The sequence below is a fragment of the Babylonia areolata genome, chromosome 19 (assembly GCF_041734735.1).
Source record: "Babylonia areolata isolate BAREFJ2019XMU chromosome 19, ASM4173473v1, whole genome shotgun sequence".
NCBI lineage: Eukaryota > Metazoa > Mollusca > Gastropoda > Neogastropoda > Buccinidae > Babylonia > Babylonia areolata.
The window spans coordinates 1,579,807-1,585,846 of record NC_134894.1 but is presented as its reverse complement, the minus strand read 5'-3'; positions in this window follow the sequence as shown (position 1 = coordinate 1,585,846).

Below are 6,040 nucleotides of genomic sequence, written 5' to 3'. Positions count from 1 at the left end.
TGACTTCCCCCTTCACTTTACTGGGAGATATGTCCTCTTCTTTCAGGTTTTTCTTTTGTTGTTGTTGTTGTTTTGGTTTTTTGACTCACTTGTGTAAACAAAGTTAGTCTATGTTTTAACCCGGTGTTCGGTTGTCTGTGTGTGTGTGTGTGTGTGTGTGTGTGTCCGTGTGTCTGTGTGTCTGTGTGTCCGTGGTAAACTTTAACATTGACATTTTCTCTGCAAATACTTTGTCAGTTGACACCAAATTTGGCATAAAAATAGGAAAAATTCAGTTCTTTCCAGTCATCTTGTTTAAAACAATATTGCACCTCTGGGATGGGCAGAAAAAAATAATAAAAGAAGCCTAATTATATGCAAACTGCATTTACTGTTATATTTATATTTTTTGTATTCTCTAAACTTGGCACTTTGACCTCTTATTCTGACACAACAACAAAAGGAGTCATTATTATCATTTTTTGTTCAAACAGGAACTTCTTTTGCTAAGCATGGAATTTTTATTTATTTTGCAAACATTTTGGTGCAGGTAGTAAATAAGTGAAATTACTCTGTAATTATGCTAGGGGGCGTAATTTATCACAAGTGAGTCTTGAAGGCCTTGCCTCTCTTGTTTTCTTTCCAGTTCCTGTTTTCCTGCTCGTTTTGTCTTGTGGCATTTCGCTTTGTCAGGGTTTCACGTCATCCTGTTTTGTTTGTTTCTTTCTGCCTCTTCAGTATATATCCCTGTGTTAGTGAGATAAATATCTGGTTGGTTTTCTGAGAAATCTCTCTCTCTCTCTCTCTCTCTGTCTCTTTCGCGCGCGAAAATCTCTTTTTTCTTTTCTTTTTTTCTTTGTGTGTGTGTGTGTTCCAGTGAAGCAGAGCCAACAAAGTCTACACATGTATTTTTCAGCCCAGTTACAAACATGTCGGGTCACGCTGTCACAAACGGTGGCCGACTGTGCTGTTTACCATCCACTATAAATGGTAACAGTGGCTATATTACCACCGTCTGGCTGTACAAGTACATCTATACGTCGATACACTTATCAGTCCGTCGCTCACTGCCTAACTCGTTCTCCGCGCGCGTCTAAGCCTGGGCCTGCCCAAACCAAAACTCCGCCAAACTCCGGTCTTGGCCAGCCATACACAACCAAGACGTTGAAAGGAAACAAATGAGATATCGAACGCTTTTTCAATTTTTTTTTCTATGCGGAAAATATGCGCTTTCATTGGAGACGATATGTGTTAACTCTGCCAGAAAATGGCATCTGTATTTTTTTATGTGTTGAAGTGACGGGTTGATAATACCTATATTTTGAGATACTTCAAAACAAACAAACAAAAAAACAACTTCAAGATAATACGAGTAAAAAAAAAGGACAAGCATATATATCCTTCAAGCTGACACAACGATGACTTGTTTCTCAGTGTTCATGTTGTTGAGGTTTGTACATCTACCACCCGGTCACTCATTACAACTTTCCGAACATCAAAATACAATTCCCGGGACTTTTTGACCTCTAATCTGCTTCACTCACGATAAAAGCTTTTGTTGTTCAATTTCAGATTCTCCACTGTCAGCCTGCAGACAGTGTTTCCGATGCAGTAGTTTGAAAGACATACCCTGACAAGCTGAGCTACTGTACACTGCTTTCTCCAAGTTTATGGCGATATAGTCTGCCCCCAATTCACAGCATGATGATATCCCCCCCCCCCCCCCCGCTCCCCCTCCCACCTTTCCCGATTCCACGCAGGCAGGGATTTCGTCACGGCACGTGCGTGTTGGTGCACATGCCAAAAGCTCCCATGGCTGCCAGAAATACTCCTTCCTGGCGAGAAGTCTGCATCACCTGCTCTCTCTCTCCCCCTCCACCCCAACCCCACCCCCGCCCGTACCCCTTCCGTCCCCTATCTCTCTCTCTCTCTCTCTCTCTCTCTCTCAGACTTCCAGTCTCTGTATGTCCCTCTTCTCTCAACCCACTCAGTTTGTGTGTGTGTGTGTGTGTGTGTGTGCCAGTGACGTATAAGCGCACAAGACAGGGAGAGCAAAATGAAGTGGGCAGTCGAGGGAGAGGGGGAGGTGCTACGTCAGACGGAACTGTGGCGTTTACTCATGTGACGGCACGTGCAGTTTAGCGCGAAAGACTCGATCCCTCTTTTGATCGTCATCTTAAAAAATGAAGAAGAAAAGATTGTGGGCGTTTCTCTGACCGCACACACACACACACACACACACACACACACACACACACAGACAGACAGACAGACACACACACACACACACACACACACACACACACACACACACACACACACACACTGATAACATCATGTCAGCACTGACACCAACCGGAAAACAGTCCGGCTAATGAGCAGGGAGTCCAGGTTATGAAGTGGACCGGCCATTGTTCACTAACTGTGATAACACAGACCTTACATCACTTCACGTTCGGGTTTGGCCTTCACTGCTGCTGTCTGTGCTTGGTCAGGATACTGACAATCATATAAATGGCGACAGCATGCCAGGGCTCTAGTCTTTCGGACCGGGCGGTAAAGCCTGTGCAACGTCCATTCTCCCTGTAGGAGACGTAACGACGAGAACGGTGTCCCTAAGCATGACAACTGAGAAAGACATCATCAACCGATAACTAACTAAAAGCAAAACAAAAGGAAATTCTGACAAAAACAAAGGAGGCTGGGGGGGGGGGGGGGGTTGTGACTGGCGGGGTGGTGGTGGTGGTGTAACTGAACTGAGCTACTTTGAAACAATATCACCCGAAGTGAAATGCCCTGCACGAAACAGTTCGTAACCAACAAAAGATGTACTGTGTCAATAGAAACTAACCCAGGCCATTTTACCCACTCCCCCCCCCCCCTTCTGTCTACTTCTTTTGGTTATTAGTCGTGTGTGTGTGTGTGTGTGTGTATGTGTGTGTGTGTATGTGCGCGCGCGCGCGCGTGTGTGTGTACTCTGTCACGGTGTGTGCGTGCGTGTGTGTGTGTGTGTGTACTCTGTATGTGTGTGTACTCTGTATGTGTGTGTACTCTGTGTGTGTACTCTGCCAGTGTGTGTGTGTGTGTGCGCGCGTACTGTGTGTGTGTGTGTGTGCGCGCGCGCGCGCGTGTGTGTGTGTACTCTGTGTGTATGTGTGTGTACTCTGTGTGTGTGTGTGTGTGTGCGCGCGCATACTCTGTGTGTGTGTGTGCGTGTGTGTTTGTGTGTGTGCGCGCGCGCGTACTGTGTGTGTGTGTGTGTGTGTGTGTACTCTGTGTGTGTGTGTGTGTGTGCGCGCGTATTGTGTGTGTGTACTGTGTGTGTGTATGCATGTGTGTACTCTGTGTGTGTGTTTGTGTGTCAGTGTGTGTGTGTGTGTGTGTGTGTGTGTGTGTGTGTGTAGGCTGTGGGAGAGATTAGCTGGGGTTTAGTTTCGCTAGCTGGCCCAGAGTGTTGTTGGTTGGTTTTTGTCGAGACATGTTGGCAGACCTACCGCTGAAAAGGTTTATATGGACTTCGTGTTCCGTGAAAGAGTTGAACTGTTTTTGTCACTGAATTTGAAAAAAACTGTATATCCACGGATTTTCACACACACACACACACACACACACACACACACCACAACACACCACAACACACACACCACACCACACCACAACACACACACACACACACACACCACAACACACCACACACACACACACACACACACGCACACACACACACACACACACACACACACACACACACACACACACACAAAGAGATTGATTAACCCACGTTCATACTCCGGCCTCCCCACTCCTCTTTTCTCACGTCGCCTCTCTGTCATGACGGGGAATGAGGACACCAGGACTTGGCCTGGATGTATTGGTAGTATTATCATTGATACTATCATGCCTCTGCCTCTCTATCTCTCTGTCCGTCTGTCTGTCCGTCCGTCTGTCTGTCTGTCTCTCTCTCTCTCCATTTTGTCAGTCTATTTCACATCACTGATCACATTTGTCTCTACATAATCTGACCCCACCCCTTCTTTCTCGATTTCCGCAACACCCCATCCCCCGTCACTAAACAGTGCAGAGGACTCGCGGCTTTCAGAAGTGATTCACGGCAACTTCCTTCTTCTGTCCTATATTCGCACACACCTCTGTAACTCATCCTCTCCGTCGGCAACATTTCGCCTTCCCCCCAGTGTCCTCGGTCATGTGTGTGTGTGTGTGTGTGTGTGTGTGTGTGTGTGTGTGTGTGTGTGTGCGCGCCCGAGTGTGTGAGTGTCTGTGTGTATGTGTGCTCGCGCGTGCATTCACCTTTTCTTACTGTCGTGGATTGCTGCCCTGTACATATCAGTGTTACATATGTGTGTGTGAAGGTCATTCACCTTCATGAAGACAACCCTGAGAGGGAGAAAAAGAAATGGATGAGATCACTACGATCAGCTTCGGATCCACTCCATTAACGCATACCCAGATTCAAACTCTCGACTGCTGGCCGCCGTTCTTTCTCTGTCTCTGGACCTTGCAGTTGGAATGAACTTCCTCTTTCGCTTCGTCAAGTCTCAACACTCAGCTGTTTCAAGTCTGGCCTTAAAACCCACCTCTTCCCAAGATAGCCTCCCTTCCCTGCCTCTTCAGTTCCTTGTCTTCAGTTTCTCCAGTTTTAGAGTTATGCGTGCGTGAGAATGACTGGTGCGAAAGCGCTTTGATTTGTCTATGCACAAGATTCAGCGCTATATAAATACCATTATTATTATTATTATTAGAGTCGGAGAGAAAGAGGTTAGTTTGCGTAGCATGCACAGACTACATTTGAAATGAAAATGAGCCATGGCTGTCTCACTGACGACTAACTCCCGTCCCTACCACTGACAACAGCAGGTGGTTTTTGTGTGATCTTTCTTTCTTTGCTTGTCAAGTTGTTTGCTTTACGGTGGTTGTTTTTTCGGAACGCCGGTAGAGTTGTGTGTGTGTTTGCTTGAGCCCTCAAAGTCATGTAGCAACGCACTTGTTCCCGTAGGAACTTGAACGCACGGCTACGCTGACCAATCAGAAAGTGAGACGCCCAGTTCCCTGTTGGCAAGTTGACCACTGACCAATCACAACACGCTGTTTCCGTCTAAACGCCGCAGACAAACACAGAAAAACTGACTGACGTGTCATTCTGACTGACTGGACGGCCACGGTCTTACGAACACGGACTTATCAGATAGATCTATTCGAGTCAAGTCTGACTGGCGCCACTGCTGTGACTTACCAAACAAATGCTCTCTCTCTCTCTCTCTCTCTCTCTCTCTCTCTGGGTAGGGTGGTTGTGAAGAAGAAACGAAATAGAGAATACACTGAGAGATGGTCCCCAACAGACAGTGCCGGCCACTCGGCAAAAGAAATCCACACATAACTAGTAACCGGTCCCATGCAGTCCTTCCCCTTCCCCACCAAGCATGAAGTTAGCTCCTCACCTCACTGGGCCAAGTCATGGCAACAGCGCATAAAACGGCATGCACGTGGGGAAGCCTGAGCATACAAATTATATATATATATATATATATATATATATATATATATATATATATATAAACAAAACTCACTCGAACATTTTCTGTATGTAACACACACACACACACACACGCGCGCGCGCGCGCGCGTGCACGCACGCACACACACATTTTCACTTATAGTACTCGCATGAGTACACAGTAATTTCTCCCCCGCCCCCATCCCCCTACGTCCCCTCGATTTTTTTCCTACCCTCGTCTTATTTCACTTATAGTGAAAAGACATTGAGCTGAAGAACAATCTGGACCATCTTCCGCCCTCTCACCCCCACCCCCGCAGTGACACCCCCCAAACTCTGCTGACCCGGCCTAGCTGGCGCGCGCACACGCAAAACTGGTGCTGTAAGAATGATTATTTTTTTCCCGGCATCGATAATTGTGCAGAGTATAATTATATATTTCATATTCGACTTTCTGTGATTAGCATTGAACAGACTGTCTCCGGCTGTAATCAGCAGAGGTGTGTGTGTGTGTGTGTGTGTGTGTGGTGGTGGTGGTGGTTCAGGTTT